Raw genomic sequence first — 19961 nt, forward strand, 5'->3', positions numbered from 1 at the left:
TCTTACTGAAACTTCCTGGCAGATTAAAACTGTGTGCCGGACCAAGACTCGAACTTGGGACTTTTGCCTTTCGTGGGCAAGTGCTCTACTGTCTGAGCTACCCAAGCACGACTCACACCCCGTCCTCACAGCTTTACTTCTGCCAGTACCTCGTCTCCTACCTTCCAAATTTTACAGAAGCTCTCCTGCGAACCTTGCAGAACTAGCACTCCTGAAAGAAAGGATATTGCGGAGACATGGCTTAGCCACAGCCTGGGGGATGTTTCTGGAATGAAATTTTCACTGTACAGCGGAGTGTGCGCTGATATGAAACTTCCTGGCAGATGAAAACTGTGTGCCGGACCGAGACTCGAACTTGGGACCTTTGCCTTTCGCGGGCAAGTGCTCTACCGTCTGAGCTACCCAAGCACAACTCACGCCCCGCCCTCACAGCTTTACTTCTGCCAGTACCTCGTCTCCTACCTTCCAAACGGTAGAGCACTTGCCCGCGAAAGGCAAAGGTCCCGAGTTCGAGTCTCGGTCCAGCACACAGTTTTAATCTGCCAGGAAGTTTCATATCAGCGCACACTCCGCTGTAGAGTGAAAATCTCATTCTTACTGTTAGTAGTTACAAGTAAATATTTTTTGTTGTACTTTGTGCTACAGCTTTTTGTGTCCCTTTTCTGAGCTTAGACATCAGATCCTTAGTTTGCTGTTTTGGACACAATAATTTTAATTGACCAAGTTTGAAAATGTATTTAAAAAATAGAATTAAGGTTATAAAGATCTTTAATCCTTACAGTCAACATTGTTAAAGGAGACAATTAACATTTTACACCTTTTTCTGTTTTGAGGAAATGATTTTGTCTAGGTTTGGTACAATATTCCGGGAGACTGCTAACCTCAAAGAATTAGTCGAATTTTTATTGCTGAGTTTTAGCAAGGTATAAAGGGAGAAAAAGTGCTCACAAATATACATGGACTGAAACATTGAGAGAACTTTGGCTGTGTGCTTGTGCAGGAGAGAATACTTCTTTCATGGAAAACAGCTTTAAAAATCATCCAAAGTTTTACACATAAGAAAGCAGTCCTTCAGGCAGATATTGTACTGGAGGTCAATCAGCTCTAGTTGAAACACTTGTGAGATGTCCTCTGGCCAAAGGGAAAATGGGTGAACAAATATATCTAAGACCGGTTGAAGCTCACTTATCTCAAAAAATCTGTTTCCAAACTCTTATCATAATTTGCAAATGATTTGAACATAATTTGAAAAATCCACATCTTTTTTAACGCTGTCTAATGTAGGGGAGTGTCCACAATTCTTCATGCACAACTGTTTTTCCCAAAAAGGAATTTTTTTAAATGCTTGAATCATCTGCACTAAATCAACAGCAGAGTGATTTTTGCCATTGAGTGAAATGTTCAAAGTCTTTAAATGACCAGTTAGGTCATACAAAAAAGCCGAGTTCGCCATCCACTTTGGATCACGAAGTAATTCTTCTGGACGTCCTTTCATTTCCAAAGGGTGCTGATTTCATTCATCAAGGAGCAAAACTGATGAAGCACCTTCCCCCTGCTCAGCAATCTTACTTCAGCACGGTAGGAGATGTCTGGGTATTCTGTTTCGATATCAGCCAGAAATTCTTTAAATTGGTAATGTGCGAGTCCATGTGAACAAAGATACCGTTCGAACAACTATGTCCTTAACATTTTTTGTGTTGACAATCTTTGCACAAAGTGCCTCCTGGTCTACAAGACAATGGACTGCTGCGAATAAGGAACAGCCAACTTCAGCCGTTTTTGACCTGATGTAACACAGGATTCCAGTGCGTATCCCTTGTAGCGTATTTATCATCCATTGTTACACTGATCAGGTGTTCCCATTTGAGACACATTGACTCGAACAAATTTTCCACGGTAGAAAAACGCCAAAACCTGCGGTTGTGTCTTTTAAAGGTATAAGGTTGAGAAATTCTTCTGTGACATACAGATTGTCGTTGACCCCTCGAATGAATATGATGAGCTGAGATATACCCCCAACATCTGTTGTCTCGTCAAGAGTGATAGAAAATGAAACGAAGTTTGCTGCTCTGTCCATTAATTGCTGCTCCATATCTGAGGCCACATCTTCAACTCAGTAAGCAACAGTTTGAGATGAAAGAGTTATTTTTTCAAATTTTTCTGTGAGGCCTGCTGGACAAATACAAGCCGCCAAGTTGACCAGGCAATCCTTGATGACATTCACAGCCGCAAATGGTTCCCTGCTTTTGCAATTCTCAGTGAGCATTTTAATTTTAACAATTAATTGTTTCATTCAATGAAACCCAAATAAAAAAACTAACAAAAAAGGTTGGTTTTAGTTGTGTTTTCCCCCAGTTCCTCTGAAAAGCAGTCATAGATGCTAGTAAGGACAGCAAACTGTGCTTGCAAAATAAATTTTGATCTATTGGAATATTTACATTTTAATTAATTGAAAATGTAGATCAAACTACAACATATCTTTTCCCACCCATCAAAACACAAATACACAAAAACAAAGGATGACTCTTAATGACACATTGCTGTACAAGTGAGCGTTTGTGATGGCTTTTTAGAAAATGACATGATTTCATGCAACCCAAATATAACAATTAACCGAAAAGAAATGTTTCTTGTTGCTGACAACCTCCATTTTCAATAACTGGCACATTGCTAAGTAACATACCTGATTATAAAATATAGTGTTATTTATCATCTTTATAAATAATAAAGAGTCATATGGTAGGAAGCACATCTACATTTGCATGGATACTCTGCAAATCACATTTAAGTGCCTGGCAGAGAGTTCATCGAACCACCTTCACAATTCTCTATTATTCCAATCTCGTATAGCGGGCGGAAAGAACGAACACCTGTATCTTCCCGTATGAGCTCTGATTTCCATTATTTTATCATGGTGATCATTTCTCCGTATGTAGGTTGGTATAAACAAAATATTTTCGCATTCGGAGGAGAAAGTTGGTGACTGGAATTTCATGAGAAGTCTCCACTGCAACGAAAAATACCTTTGTTTTAATGATGTCCACACCAAATCCTGTATTATTTCAGTGACGATCTCTCTCCCTTATTTGCGATGATACAAAATGTGCTGCCCTTCTTTGAACTTCTTCAATGTGGTCCATCAATCCTATCTGGTAAGGACCCACACCACGCAGCAATATTCTAAAAGAAGACAGACAAGTGTAGTATAGACAGCCTCCTTAGTAGACCTGATACATTTTCCAAGTGTCCTGCCGTATAATGCAGTCTTTGATTAACCTTCCCCACAACATTTTCTATGTGTTCCTTCCAATTTAAGTTGTTCGTAATTGTAATTCCTAGGTATTTAGTTGAATTTACAGCCTTTAGATTTGATGGATTTAGCGTGTAACTGAAGTTTAACGGATTCCTTTTAGCACTCATGTGGATGACCTCATGCTTTTCGTCATTTAGGGTCAATTGCCAATTTTCGCTCCTTACAGATATCTTTTCTAAATCGTTTTGCAATTTGTTTTGATCTTCTGATGACTTTACTAGATGATAAATGGCAGCATCATCTGCAGACAACCTAAAACGGGTGCTCAACTTGTCTCCCAAATTGTCTGTATAGGTAAGGAAAAGCAGAGGACTTATAGCACTACCTCGGGGAACACCAGAAATCATTCTGTTTTACTCAATGACTTTCTGTCAGTTAGTACAAACTGTGACCTCTCTGACAGGAAATCACGAATCCAGGCACATAACTGAGATGATATTCCATACGCAATTTCACTACAAGCCATTTGCATGGTACAGTGTCAACAGCCTTCCGGAAATCCAGAAATACAGAATCAATCTGAAATTCCTTGTCAGTAGCACTCAGCACTTCATGTGAGTAAAGAACTAGTTGTGTTTCCTAAATCCATGTTGACTGTGTGTCAATACACCACATTCTTCGAGGTAATTCATAATGTTCTAACACAGTATATGTTCCAAAATCCTGCTGCATATTGATGTTAATGATGTTGATGTTGTGGTCTTTAGTCCAGAGACTGGTTTGATGCAGCTCTCCATGCTACTCTATCCTGTGCAAGCTTCTTCGTCTCCCAGTACCTACTGCAACCTACATCCTTCTGAATCTGTTTAGTGTATTCATCTCTTGGTCTCCCTCTACGATTTTTACCCTCCACACTGCCCTCCAATACTAAATTGGTGATCCCTTGATGCCTCAGAATATGCCCTACCAACCTATCCCTTCTTCTAGTCAAGTCGTGCCACAAATTTCTCTTCTTTCCAATTCTATTCAGTACCTCCTCGTTAATTATGTGATCTACCCATCTAATCTTCAGTATTCTTCTGTAGCACCACATTTCGAAAGCTTCTATTCTCTTCTTGTCTAAACTATTTATCGTCCATGTTTCACTTCCATACATGGTTACACTCCATACAAATACTTTCAGAAGACTTCCTGACATTTAAATCTATACTCGATGTTAACAAATTTCTCTTCTTCAGAAATGTTTTCCTTGCCATTGCCAGTCTACATTTTATATCCTCTCTACTTTGACCATCATCAGTTATTTTGCTCCCCAAATAGCAAAACTCCTTTACTACTTTAAGCATCTCATTCCCTAATCTAATTCCCTCAGCATCACCCGATTTAATTCAACTACATTCCATTATCCTCGTTTTGCTTTTGGTGATGTTCATCTTACGTCCTCCTTTCAAGACAGTGTCCATTCCGTTCAACTGCTTTTCCAGGTCCTTTGCTGTCTCTGACAGAATTACAATGTCATCGGTGAACCTCAAAGTTTTTATTTCTTCTCCATGGGTTTTAATACCTACACTGAATTTTTCTTTTGTTTCCATAACTGCTTGCTCAATATACAGATTGAATAACATCAGGGATAGGCTACAATCCTGTCTCACTCCCTTCCCAACCACTGCTTCCCTTTCATGCCCCTCAACTCTTATAGCTGCCATCTGGTTTCTGTACAAATTGTAAATAGCCTTTCGCTCCCTGTATTTTACCCCTGCCACCTTTAGAATTTGAAAGAGAGTATTCCAGTCAACATTGTCAAAAGCTTTCTCTAAATTTACAAATGCTAGAAACATAGGTTTGCCTTTCCTGAATCTTTCTTCTAAGATAAGTCGTAGGGTCAGTGCTGCCTCACATGTTCCAACATTTCTACGGAATCCAAACTGATCGTCCCCAAGGTCAGCTTCTACCAGTTTTTCCATTCGTCTGTAAAGAATTCGTGTTAGTATTTTGCAGCCGTGGCTTATTAAACTGATAGTTCGGTAATTTTCACATCTGTCAACACCTGCTTTCTTTGGGATTGGGATTGTTATATTCTTCTTGAAGTCTGAGGGTATTTTGGCTGTCTCATACATCTTGCTCACTAGATGGTAGAGTTTTGTTAGGCCTGGCTCTCCCAAGGCTGTCAGTAGCTCTAATGGAATGTTGTCTACTCCCGGGGCCTTGTTTCGACTTAGGTCTTTCAGTGCTCTGTCAAACTCTTCATCCAGTATCATATCTCATATTTCATCTTTGTCTACATTCTCTTCCATTTCTATAATATTGTCCTCAAGAACATCGCCCTTGTATAGACCCTCTATATACTCCTTCCACCTTTCTGCTTTCCCTTCTTTGTTTAGAACTGAGCTTCCATCTGAGCTCTTGATATTCATGCAAGTGGTTCTCTTTTCTCCAAAGGTCTCTTTAATTTTCCTGTAGGCAGTATCTATATTACCCCTAGCGATATGCGCCTCTACATTCTTACATTTGTCCTCTAGCCATCCCTACTTAGCCATTTTGCACTTCCTGTCGATCTCATTTTTGAGACGTTTGTATTCCTTTTTGCCTGCTTCATTTGCTGCATTTTTGTATTTTCTCCTTTCATCAATTAAATTCAGTATCTCTTCTGTTACCTAAGGATTTCTATTAGCCCTCTTCTTTTTACCTACTTGATCCTCTGCTGCCTTCACTACTTCATCCCTCAGAGCTACCCATTCTTCTTCTACTGTATTTCTTTCCCCCATTCTTGTCAGTCGTTCCATAATGCTCTCCCTGAAGCTCTCTACAACCTCTGGTTCTTTCAGTTTATTCAGGTCCCATCTCCTCAAATTTCCTCCTTTTTGCAGTTTCTTCAGTTTTAATCTACAGCTCATAACCAATAGAGTGTGGTCAGAGTCCACATCTGCCACTGGAAATGTCTTACAATTTAAAACCTGGTTCCTGAATCTCTGTCTTACCATTATATAATCTATCTGATACATTCTAGTATCTTCAGGTTTCTTCCATGTATTCAACCTTCTTTTATGATTATTGAACCAAGTGTTAGCTATGATTAAGTTATGCTCTGTGCAAAATTGCCCCATTGCATATTCACCTAGTACTTTTCCTTCTCTTCCTTTTCCTACTATCGAGTTCCAGTCACCTATGACTATTAAATTTTCGTCTCCCTTCACTGTTTGAGTAATATCTTTTATCTCATTTTACATTTCATCAATCTCTTTGTCATCTGCGGAGCTAGTTGGCATATAAACTTGTATTACTGTAGTAGGCGTGGGCTTCGTATCTATCTTGGCCACAATAATACGTTCACTTTGCTGTTTGTAGTAGCTTACCCGCATTCCTATTTTTTTTATTCATTACTAAACCTACTGCTGCATTACCCCTATTTGAGTTTGTATTTATAACCCTGTATTCACCTGACCTGAAGTCTTGTTCTTCTTGCCACCGAGCTTCACTAATTCCCACTATATCTAACTTTAACCTATTCATTTCCCTTTTTAAATTCTCTAACTTACCTGCCCGATTAAAGGATCTGACATTCCACGCTCCAGTCCATAGAACGCCAGTTTTCTTTCTCCTGATAACAACATCCTCCTGAGTAGTCCCCGCCCGGAGATCCGAGTGGGGGACTATTTTACCTCCAGAATATTTTACCCAAGAGGACGCCATCATCATTTAACAATACAGTAAAGCTGCATGCCCTCGGAAAAAATTACGGCTGTAGTTTCCGCTTGCTTTCAGCTGTTAATGATATGGACCTGTAATTTAGTGGATTACTACTACTACCTTTCTTGAGTATTGGCGTGACCTGTGCAACTTTCCAGTCTTTGGGTACAGATCTTTTGTTGAGTGAACAGTTGTGTATGATTGTTAAGTAAGTAACCTAATTGGTATATAGTCTGGACCAGAAGACTTGCTTTTATTAAGTGATTTAAGTTAGTTCACTAATCCGAGGATATTTACTTCTATGTTACTCATGTTGGCAGCTGTACTTGATTTGAATTCTGGAATATTTACTGTGTCTCCTTTCGTGAAGGCATTTTGGAAGGCTGTGTTTAGTAGCTCTGCTTTGGCTGCACTTTCTTCGATAGTATCTCCATTGCTATCACACAGAGAAGGCATTGATTGTGTCTTGCCACTAGCATACTTCATATATGACCAGAATCTCTTTGGATTTTCTGCCAGGTTTTGAGACAAAGTTTTGTTGTGGAAACTATTATAAGCACTAAATTTCTAGCTTCTGTAAAAGATTGCCAATCTTGGGGATTTTGGGTTTGTCGAAATTTGGCATGTTTGTTTCATTGTATCTGCAATAGTGTTCTGACCCGTTTTGTGTAGCACGGAGGATCAGCTCCATTATTTGTTGATTTATTTGGTGTAAATCTCTCAATTGCTGCTGATACTATTTCTTTGAATTCAAGCTACATCTGGTCTACACTCATATTGCTAATTTGGAAGGAGTGGAGTGTGTCTCTCAGGAAGATGTCAAGTGAATTTTTTTCTGCTTTTTTGTGTAGGTATATTTTTCTTTTATTTTTGGAGGATTTGGGGGTTACAAAATTCAATCTTGCTACAACAACCCTATGTTCACTAATCACTGTACCCCTTTTGATGCTCATCATTACCTCAGGATTATTTGTTGCTAAGAAGTCAAGTGTGTTTTCACATCTGTACCCCTTTTCATGCTCATCATTACCTCAGGATTATTTGTTGCTAAGAAGTCAACTGTGTTTTCACATCCATTTTCTATTTGCATGGGCTCATGAACTAACTGCTCGAAATAATTTTCAGAGAATGTATTTAGCACAATTCCAGATGATGTTTTATGCGTATCTCCGGAATTAAACATGTTTTTTCGCCCACATATCAAGGGTAAATTGAAGTCGCCACTAACTATAATCCTAGGAGTCAGTACATGTTTGAAATCAAACTCAAGTTTTCTTTGAATCTTTCAGTAATTGTATCATCTGAATTGGGAGATCGGTAAAAGGATCCAGTTATTATTTTTCTCTTGTTGCCAACAATGACCTCTGCCCATATTAACTCACAGGAACTATCCGCTTCAATTTTGTGACAAGATAAACTACTTCTAATAGCAACAAACACACCACTGCCAACCGTGTTTAGCCTATCTTTTCGTAACACCATTAGGTTCTTGGCAAAAATTTCAGCTGAGCTTGTCTCTCCGGCTTTAGTCAGCTTTCAGCGCCTATAACTACTTGAGCATCAATGCTTTCTATTAGCGCTTGGAGCTCTGTCTCGCGTCCGTCGGCCGTCGTAATTTAATATATATGTTATTATTATTATTATTATTATTATTATTATTTTTTGATTGTTGCCGACTTACGTGGTGGGCCTTCATAAAAATGATATTTAAGTTGAACAATGTAATAAACTTTTCATATAAATTTCCTCGGCTAGTCAGTTGACGTTAAAGCAAAAGATCTTTAGTTATTAATTACAATTGCGGCCCACACACGCGCGAGAGTATTTTTCTTACCTCCGTTAACCATTGTATTGTAGTCAGAGTCCTGGCTCTGGGTCTCGGCTATGCTACTGAAAATAAGAATCTTAAACCTAAGTATTTCTGCAACTTCGTGCGGCTGTGGAGAAAAATTAATATTATGCTAATAGCGGGCGAGTTTTCCGCTTCCGCTAATTTTTCATAAGTTAATATCGCCACGTAATGGCGTCGTTGGCTGCATCGGCCGCTGCGATTGTTGAGCTGTAAATTACTTGAATGCAGGTTAATTCAAGGAAGGCGGACATGAAATCGGGATCACCTCTTACAAATTAAAAGTGCACAATAAATTTAAATCAGTATATTATATGCTTAACTCATACAAATATGCTTACATTCGTCAGCACACGCAATATGTCCCTCTAGACACATTCAAGACAAGCGAAGAAGTAAGGTCGACTAAAAAATTAACAAAAGAGTGTAACTGGGCTTCTCTTTAGATCATTCTGTCATAAATTATTTCTTTGCAATCTAAACCTACACAGAGAAATTATTATTTTATGGCTACATGAAAAAAAAAATCTCTTACAAATTATGAATGTCTTCTTTATAAATATTGTCTTTTCGTAATATGGCACTGGGGACGCTATATTGCCCCCCGAAATGTTTATGTCATAAAAAATGTTCGTGTTTTTTGACATAAATATTTCCACTTTCATGTCCACAGTGTCCACACGCAGAGGTTTCTTTCATAGTCTATATATGTCACATCGTATGTTGTAATTACTGAGGTGTGTTGCACACAAAGTGTAATACAGATGAAGTTCAAGGTATACAACCACGAGTTAGTCCGGAATATCTGAAGTCCCAGGGGTGTCAACTGTTCGCTCCCCATTTGGCGCGGCCGTAGGGAAACCTGGGGAAAACCTCGGCGGAGCGACAGACTAACTGCTTTGGTCACTTTCACTTAATTGTTTCTGGAATGTCATTGGAGTACAGGATGTGCATACAAATATTTTTGTTGCACTATGCAAAAAATGAGGTCATTAAAACAATTGATTGCGGTGTCGTTGATGATCTACGCCGCGACGTTTGGCTCGCGACGGCGTCGGTTGGTGTGTTCGGTGCTCGGCGTTCGCGGCGGCTGCGGAGAGGTCAACGCCCGCTCGACGCCAGCGTGTGTCTCGCCGTCGCGGAACGTCAGAATCAGCTGATCGGCTGCACCGTTGGCGATGCGCTTCTGTCTCGCCCGGGCGTGGCGGAGTGGGATGATATCCGCCCCCCGCTCTTGTTGGCAGGAGTCAGCTCTGCTACGCATCTCCGATGTAGTACATGAAACACACACACAACCAACGTAATATTTGTTTCCCGCTTCAGATGGTTACGCTAGTGGGAAAGGAGCATTTATTAGTGCGGCAGTTGTTGTTAAGTTTTCGCCAGTTTCCGAGTGTCAAGGTAGCACTGTCTTGCAGAAAACATGACATGGACCTTCTCCCGTGAATGCAGTTTTGATGCAATACTGTTTCCATTACACGTCAGTTTTTGTCTTGATAAAATTATTTATGTTTTCGCCGCACTCGCAGGCACTGGTGAGTGTCCCAATACGAGCTAAGCACAAACATTCGCCGTTTCTGCGGTCGCTGTTTTGCAACAGTCCACGCATCGCATTCCAATCTCGCATTATTGTGCTCACTGAAACTACAGTCTGTCCCAAAAATATTGACTGTGGGTTCACTTCACGTTAACAGTTCACATTTATAGTAACTTCACAGTTTTTCGTGCGTAATATTGACGTTTGGCGTCTTCACCGCTGTTGAACGTTCAATACTAGCACTTCACTGTCCATATCACAGTTTCACCTTCACAGTATTTCACACTGCTTAAAGTAACTGTTTCGATTAGTTCACAAACACTAATGTATTTCATTCAGTCTGAACTGGATTTTGGCTTGTGCTGGATTTTACCAGTCTCTCGCACTACTTGTCTCTTTTCCTTTTCCACTTAGAGTCGTACTTGCCTCGTACTTGCCTTCAGATTTTTTGACTATACAATTGTATTTCCGTCTCATCTGAGGTCAGTCCCCATGTCATGTCTGCCCACTCATTGCGTACTTGCTCTCCAGAGCCAGGCTCGACTTTACAAAACAATGGTTAACGGAGGTAAGAAAATACTCTCGCGCGTGTGTGGGCCGCAATTGTAATTAATAACTAAAGATCTTTTGCTTTAACGTCAACTGACTAGCCGAGGAAATTTATATGAAAAGTTTATTACATTGTTCAACTTAAATATCATTTTTATTAAGGCCCACCACGTAAGTCGGCAACAATCAAAAAATAATAATAACAATAATAATATATACATTAAATTACGACGGCCGACGGACGCGAGATTGGCGCCCAACGTGGGGCGCCAATCTCGCGTCCGTCGGCCGTCGTAATTTAATATATATGTTATTATTATTATTATTATTATTATTTTTTGATTGTTGCCGACTTACGTGGTGGGCCTTCATAAAAATGATATTTAAGTTGAACAATGTAATAAACTTTTCATATAAATTTCCTCGGCTAGTCAGTTGACGTTAAAGCAAAAGATCTTTAGTTATTAATTACAATTGCGGCCCACACACGCGCGAGAGTATTTTTCTTACCTCCGTTAACCATTGTATTGTAGTCAGAGTCCTGGCTCTGGGTCTCGGCTATGCTACTGAAAATAAGAATCTTAAACCTAAGTATTTCTGCAACTTCGTGCGGCTGTGGAGAAAAATTAATATTATGCTAATAGCGGGCGAGTTTTCCGCTTCCGCTAATTTTTCATAAGTTAATATCGCCACGTAATGGCGTCGTTGGCTGCATCGGCCGCTGCGATTGTTGAGCTGTAAATTACTTGAATGCAGGTTAATTCAAGGAAGGCGGACATGAAATCGGGATCACCTCTTACAAATTAAAAGTGCACAATAAATTTAAATCAGTATATTATATGCTTAACTCATACAAATATGCTTACATTCGTCAGCACACGCAATATGTCCCTCTAGACACATTCAAGACAAGCGAAGAAGTAAGGTCGACTAAAAAATTAACAAAAGAGTGTAACTGGGCTTCTCTTTAGATCATTCTGTCATAAATTATTTCTTTGCAATCTAAACCTACACAGAGAAATTATTATTTTATGGCTACATGAAAAAAAAAAATCTCTTACAAATTATGAATGTCTTCTTTATAAATATTGTCTTTTCGTAATATGGCACTGGGGACGCTATATCTGGTACTTTCCCAACACAGCTACGGCAATATACAACTCTATACCAATGGTTCCTGTATCTACATTCTTTGTGCCTGAAGCTCTTTTGTGTTTTCCCAAGACCCTCCAGCCTAAAAAACTGCCCAGTCCATGCCACACAGCCCCTGGTACCCGAGTAGCTGCCTCCTGCATTTAGTGGACTCCAGACCTATTCAGTAAAACCTTAAACCCAACCACCTTTTGGCACAAGTCGAGGAATCTGCAGCCTACATGGTCATAGAACCATCTGGGCCTCTGATTCAGACCCTCCACTCGGTTCTGTACCAGAGATCCACAATCGGTCCTGTCGACTATGCTGCAAATGGTCAACTCTGCTTTCATCTCGCAAGCAAGACTGACAGCCTTTACCATTTCTGTTAGCCACCCGAAACCAGAGAGAATCTCTTCTGACCCAAAGTGACACACATTATTGGTACTGATGTGAGCCACCATCTGCAGTTGGCTGCACCCTGTGCTCTTCATGGCATCTGAGAGGACCCGTTCCACGTCTAGAATGACTCCACACGGTGTGCACACGGAGGGCACAATGGTTTTTTTCCCCTTCTTGGCAGCCATGTCCTAAAGGGGTCCAATAATGTGCCTTGTGCATTGGAGCTACCAACTGCCAATAATCCCACCCTCTGTGATTGTCCGGATCTTAAGACCTGAGAGGTTTCCTCTGAAACAGGACAGGCAACGGCATCTGTCTCAGTGACAGTGTCAGCCACAGACAGCACCTGTAATCTGTTTGTCAGACAAACTGGACAGGCCTTACGTGCAGCTGCCTGGCAAATCTTTCACCACCTGCTACAATCCAGGGCGACCTCCCACTCAACTGCAGTGAGGGGCCAAGCACAGTGCAAGCAGTAACTGGGCTGGCCACTGTGAGGGGCAATTAGAGGACTCGGATGTGCAGGACGTCCATTAGATACCCACAGCCGGCCCACAACAGTGGTGCCCATCCACTGCAGCCTCAAGCTGTGTAACCAAAGCCATCACAGCCTGGAGCTGAAAGCAAAGTGTCACCAACTTGGCTCGCATCCGTACACAGCAATCCCCATCCCTACCCATACTAAAGATCATGGAAAACTTAACTACCCAGATAAACGGACTATCGACACATGCTGCAGAACTCTACTGTAGACACTGACGAAAATGCAGGAACTTTGTCTAATAAATTACATTAATACTCAGAGATTCAAAAACCTAACTACCGAAGCACTCAGGTGAAACTAAATGATTCACCCCTGAATCGAAACTGTGACAAAATCGGTTTACTTTCTAACACAAATGAAACTGTGAGAACTGTGGCTATTAGATATTAAATTAACATGCAGAAACTCAAGAAACTAAACAATTAAAGCACACAGATGATATTACAAAATTTGCCCCTGCTTAGGAACTCGTAAAAGTCACAAAATCAGTTACTTCCCTGTTGCTGTGGCTGTCTTGGCCGGCTGCTGCTGCCTGACTTCACTGTAATGCTGCTCGAAATTTTCTTTCAGTTCTTCAAGCTTACACTGGTGTTTCTCTTGTGACAAATTTTCGAACTGATCTTTGTCAGCAGTACAAAAGAAATTAATTTCCCATTCGGGTTTAAATAGTCCGGACGCTCCACTCCTCCTCTTTTCTTTTGTCTGCTGCTGTTGACCATTTTTCTCAATCCACTGTAGTCTTACATCTGTTGACTAATGGCTTTGTGGCCTATCAATGCTTTTGACTGCTGCTGGCATGGCAGTCTGTCTTCCGTATCAAGCGCACATACGGCGGCTGGTGGGGTGCTGTGTGTGTACTGCACGGTCAGCTAAGCGACATGGCTTGGCCACTGTAACAATATACGAATTTGCCCAGGGCAGTGGCCTTGGGCAATCGCAGGCGCTAGTGCCCCTGGGGCATAGTTTGGATGGTAGAATGAGTGTTATATTTAAAATTAACAAATACTCATGTTTTTGTATCACAATAGTCTCTCCTTAAAAAGTTAATTACAATTGTTTACTTTTTACAAATGCACGAAACACACACACACACACACACACGAATTTGACATACGAATATGAGTCATGGTGTAAGAGTTCCATAAATACTTGAAACTGCAAATTTTTAATTATTTTTGACATTTTGTATTGTAGAATTTTTCTTCTTATTTAACGGCTGTAATGGCCAGTAGCTTCTGTCGCCACCAGTAGCAAAAATAATTACACATTGCTTAAGAAGATACAAAAATTTTATTTTAAGATATTAATTTTCAGCATCTGTTATGACTGTCTTATGTTGCAACTCTTCCACTAAAAGTATTAATGTTGCTCATCCATGTCATCTGATGATGTGTACCTGTCTTACATTTGGTCATCATCAAGGCCTTTTTGCACCTCTTGAAAACCAGCAAAGAACTTTGTTAATCTATCTGCTATCTACTTGCCTGGGAACATATCCTGTCAACTTCCATTGTATTTCCACTGTAGTGATAATTACAATTCCACTACAGTGAAGATTACATTTTCTCATTCATACATTATGTCCCTAATGACAGTTATGTGAATTACTTCTAAATTACTTTATATGTGTTTAAGTATGAAGGTGAGTCAAATGAAAACCTTAAATTTGTAATAACAAATCAAAATTTTGCACCGTTACCTTGTAAGTTGGTAAGCGTGCTACAAACAGCAGGCAGAATGGCCTGTAGGTGGCAGCATAGTGCAGATGCACACATACTGTCGCAGTATCAGTATAAAGATGACTGTTCCACTTGCGACTTGCACCAGGCAAGAACAGTGTTCTGTTATTTGGTTTTTGCATAGTGAAGGTGTGAAACCTATTGAAATTCATCGACAAATAAAGGTTCAGCACGGTGATGCATGTTTGTCACAACAGCAAGTCTACGAATGGAGTAGGAAGTTCAGAACTTGTGTGACTTCAGTGGAAGATGCTCCTCGTCCAGGTCAGGCACAACGAGTTGTGACTCCACAGAACATTGCAGAAGTTGAAGCCATAGTGAAGGAAAACTGCCGAGTGACACTGAATGACATTGCAGCATGTTTATAGATTAGTCATGAGTCAGCACACCACATTGTGCATGATGTGCTCAGTTTCACAAAGTGTTTGCAAGATGGGTGCCACAGCAGCTGACTCCTGAAATGAGAGAACGACTTGTTGATGCTTGTGAAGAACTTCTTCGGCACTTTGAACGAGAAGGTGATGGCTTCCTTGCAAGAATCGTTACTGGGGACGAAACCGAGGTTCACTTCCACCAACTCGAAATGAAGAGAGCGAGCAAGCAATGGCGCCATTCCTCATCACCAGAACCAAAGAAGTTTCGAACAGAACCATCAGCAGGGAAGGTTATGCTGACTTTCTTTTGGGACAAAAAAAGGCGTCATTTTGGAGCATTACATGCTTATAGGGACCACTGTCATCAGTGCATCATACACAGGTCTCCTAAAAAATCATCTGCGGCCTGCAATCAAATCAAAGCAATGTGGATGTCTGTCATGTGTCCTTTTGCAACATGACAATGCAAGGCCCCACACTGCCTGTACAACAGTTGCAACAATCACAGACCTGCACTTTGAGTGTCTTCCTCATCCACCATACTCACCAGACCTTGCCCCAAGTGATTTCCATATGTTTGGACCACTCAAAGACACAATGGGAGGAAAGAAGTTCTGTTCTGATGAAGAGGTATGCCACGTGGTGCATGAGTGGTTGCGTGGACTACTAAAAGAATTTTTTTCTAAAGGAATTTATGCACTTTCCAAGTGCTGGAGGACTTGCATTGAGCGTGGGGGAGATTATGTTGAAAAGTGATACAGCTTAGTACCACTTCTGCACAATAAATAATATTTTAAAAAATATTTAAGGTTTTCATTTGATTCACCCTTGTATATTAGGAGAAAAACTGCTACTTCAAAAATAGGTTCTGATCCTTTTCTTTTGCTACTCATCTGCAGTTCTGAAGAACTTACGTAACTACACAGACCACTTTCAGTTGTCTGTATACTGACAAAATCAAGATCCGTTTGTATTACATATCAGAGTTATGAGAAATTTACTTCACTAAATCCAAATATTCTCGTAAATTGTAGGACTATTTTGTTTTTGAATATCAGAGGATTTTCAGTTTCTTGCTTGGTGTTTGTTAGGTACCTGTAATAGACTTATGCACGGGCATACAAGGTGTTAGCCAGATTATCAGAGAATTTCATTGTAAAAATTAGAAAACTATGCTTCCTTCATAATGTCTCCCGTCACCTTCAAAGTAGTCACCTTGGGCATGTATGCAACGATCCCAGGATTGTTCCCATTTTTGGAAGCACTCCTGGAAGTTTGCAGTGTGAAGGGTATTCAGGACCCCTTATGATTCCACTTGGATGTCTTCAGTTGAGTTTCTTGCCCTCTCAATGTGATTTTTATCTTTGGGAACAGATAGAAATCGTAGGGGGCTAGGTGTGGTGAGTAGGGAGGGTGGGGGACCATAGCCATGTTGATCTTGGCCAGGAATTCCCTCACAACGAGCGAGGTGTGCGGTTGCGTTGTCATGGTGCACCAACCAGTCTTTCTTTTTCCATAACTCTGACCATTTGCACCAAACATTTTCCCTCAGTCACCCCAAAACTTCACAGCAAAACGCCTATTGGCAATCTGGCCAAGTGGAACAAACTCCTTGTGCACTATTCCCCCAAATGTCGAAAGAAATGATCAGCATTGACTTCACGTTGCTGCAAACTTGTAGAACTTTTTTCAGTGTAGGAGAAGATGCATTTTCTATTGTGATGATTGCTGCTTTGTTTCAGGGTCATAATCTTTTGACATAAGATTCATCACCTGTTATGACACCCAAGATTTGTTTGTAGGTAATGCCTTTAGGAAGGATTCCTCTAGATGGCCCATGAATAGGTTGGCAGAGGATGGTGTCATGCAGGTGCCCAAAGCCGTACCCCAGATTTGTTTGTAGGTAATGCCTTCATTACCTACAAACAAATCTGGGGTACAGCTATGGGCACCCACATGACACCATCCTGTGCTAACCTATTCATGGGCCATCTAGTGGAATCCTTCCTAAACACCCAGAATCCTAAATGCCTCACCAGGTTCAGATTCATTAATGACATTTTTGTGAATTCTGGATCGAGGGTGAGGACAACCCTATCCACATTCCTCCAGAACCTCAACAACTTCTCCCCCATTTGCTTCACCTGGTCCTAGTCAATCCAACAAGCCACCTTCCTAAATGTTGACCTCCACCTCAAAGATGGTTACATAAGTACCTCTGTCCATATCAAACCTACCAACCACCAATACCTCTACTTCGACATCTGCCATCAGTTCCATATCAAGAAGTCCCTTCCATACAGCCTAGCCGTGGTTGTCACATCTGCAGTGACGAGCGGTCCCTCTCGAATTATACCAAAGGTGTCACCGAAGCCTTGCACAAAAACAGATCTGTGCCTTATCTTTCATGTCTCCCACCACCTCCCAAAGTACCCATCCGGCCACAGAGGAGCATTCCCCTCATAACCCATTACCACCCAGGACAGGAGCAAGTGAATTACATTCTCTGCCAGAGTTTTGACTACCTCTCATCATGCTCTGAAATGAGAAATGTCCTGCCCACTATTCTTCCCACCCCTCCCACAGTGGCCGGCCTCTGTGGCCAAGCGGTTCTAGGCGCTTCAGTCTGGAACCACGCTGCTGTTGCTACAGTCGCAGGTTCAAATCCTGCCTCGGACATGGATGTGTGTGATGTCCTTAGGTTAGTTAGGTTTAAGTAGTTCAAGTCTAGGGTACTGATGACAGATGTTAAGTCCCAGAGTGCTTAGAGCCATTTGAACCTCCCACAGTGGCATTCTGCCGTCCACCGAACCTACACAATATACTCGTCCATCCCTACACGACCCCTGCTCCAAACCCCTTACCTCATGGCTCGTACCCCTGTAATAGACCTAGATGCAAGACCTGTCCCATACATCCTCCCACCACCACCTACTGCGGTCCAGTCACAAACATCACCTATCCCATCAAAGGCAGGGCTACCTGTGATACCAGTCATGTGATGTACAAGCTAAGTTGCAACCACTGTGCTGCATTCTATGTAGGCATGACAACCAACAAGCTGCCTGCCCGCATGAATGTCCACTGGCAAACTGTGGCCAAAAAACAAGTGAACCACCCTGTTGCTGAGCACACTGCCAAACATGACATCCTCCATTTCAAGGACCACTTCACAGCCTGTGCCATATGGACCCTTCCCACCAACACCAGCTTTTCTGAATTGTGCAGGTGGGAACTTTCCCTGCAATACATCCTACATACGCGTAAAACTCCTGGCCTCAACCTTCATTAATCATTGTCCTCACCCTTCCAACCCTGTTCTTATTCCCATTCCAGCATTACACAGCACTCATTCCACCATTGGATCCAGTCTTTTTACTTCTCTCCTGTTCCACTACGCTCCCCCCCCCCCCCCTCCCACCTCTCCCCTGCCCTCCGTCTAAGCTGTAGCACTTCACTGTCCACCACCCCAACTCTACTATCCTTCCCCCTCCCTGCTCCAGCCTCCTCCTTACCCCCACCCAGTCGCCACTCCCATCATGCACTGGTGCTGCTGCTTGGAGTGTGGCAACAGTTGTCTGAGACTGTAGTCGTGTGTGTGAGAGTTACGTTTGCGTCAGTCTCTCTCTCTGTCTCTCTGTCTCTCTCTCCCTCTCTCTCTCTCTCTCTCACACACACACACACACACACACACACAGAGAGAGAGAGAGAGAGAGAGAGAGAGAGAGAGGGAGGGAGAGAGAGAGAGAGAGATCGAGATCTAGTTTTGATGAAGGCCTGACTGGCCGAAAGTGACAGTCTTTTTGTTGTGCCTATCTGCGGCTCAGTATCTCTGCTATATGGTGGGTACATATTCTATGAGCATTTCTGTGAAGCGTAAAATACATAGAGGTTGAAAAAGTTTAATTTCTAATTTTTTTTATTGAAACAATCTTGATTGACAATCTTTCTCAAAAGATTGGTAATTAAAAATTTATGTTTGCAATGAAAACTGAATTTTTGTGTGTGATATGTGATTAGAAATGAGAAGGCATGTATTTTTTGAAAATGACAGTTAGGTGTGTTAATTAGCATATATTTGATGAATATTTCATTTAAATGACATGGGTATTTAAATCTTACCTGTAGTTGAAATGTTTTCTTACTATGAACATCCGTGTGTTACATTTTGAGCATGATTATGTATGATACCATGGGATTTAGTCTTGCACCGAAGATAATGACCACTGTGATTGAAATCGAAATGCTTGTATGACCTACACTGGAGCTTCCTTTGTTTGCAGTGCTTGTTGTGTGGTCATTGTGCACAAATTTCTTAATGGAATCTAGTCTTGTCCAGAACATGTCATATTGCTCAGTGAATGACACAGTCTTCATATTTTGTGAGCAATCTCAGTGATGTGCCTGATTTCTCCAGTTGCGTACTTGAAGCTGCAGTCCAAACTGTCCCTGCTACCCCCAATAATTACTACTAGATTTTCCTTACTATTGTCTTACTCCAGAACCTAGATCACAGATTAAAAATATTAGTTACGTGGTCTTATGAACCCAGGGAGAACTGTATTAATCTGGAAACTCTTCTTTCATGGTCACTTCCTAGCAGAAGTATATCTGAGTCTGTTTAACTCTGTGATTATTATTAACCTTGTGTAGCACTTTTTCCATGTCTTCTTGAAGTGTTCCTGAACTCCTTGGGTTGTCTGCGCAATTTTCTCCATTGTCTCCTGTTGGAGATGTCTAGGCTAAAGCTAGCAGACTACTTCGAGACTCTTACATCATTTTGCATGTTCCAGTTATCTAATGTATCGTTAATCATGTTGTTGCTAACTACAGCTCTTTACATATCCAGTTCTGTTTGTTCAACTGCCACATCAGCTTTGAGTTTTAAGATCAAGT

The 19961-nt window shown here is 41.2% G+C and overlaps 1 protein-coding gene across 2 annotated transcripts in view; it reads left to right on the forward strand.

Annotated features, from left to right (window-relative positions):
* The window catches only part of LOC124594444 (SWI/SNF-related matrix-associated actin-dependent regulator of chromatin subfamily A-like protein 1), a 147174-nt gene that overhangs the window by 116458 nt on the left and 10755 nt on the right, over positions 1 to 19961 (forward strand). The window lies entirely within an intron of this gene.

The sequence above is a fragment of the Schistocerca americana genome, chromosome 2 (genome assembly GCF_021461395.2).
Source record: "Schistocerca americana isolate TAMUIC-IGC-003095 chromosome 2, iqSchAmer2.1, whole genome shotgun sequence".
In the NCBI taxonomy this organism is placed as follows: Eukaryota; Metazoa; Arthropoda; class Insecta; order Orthoptera; family Acrididae; genus Schistocerca; species Schistocerca americana.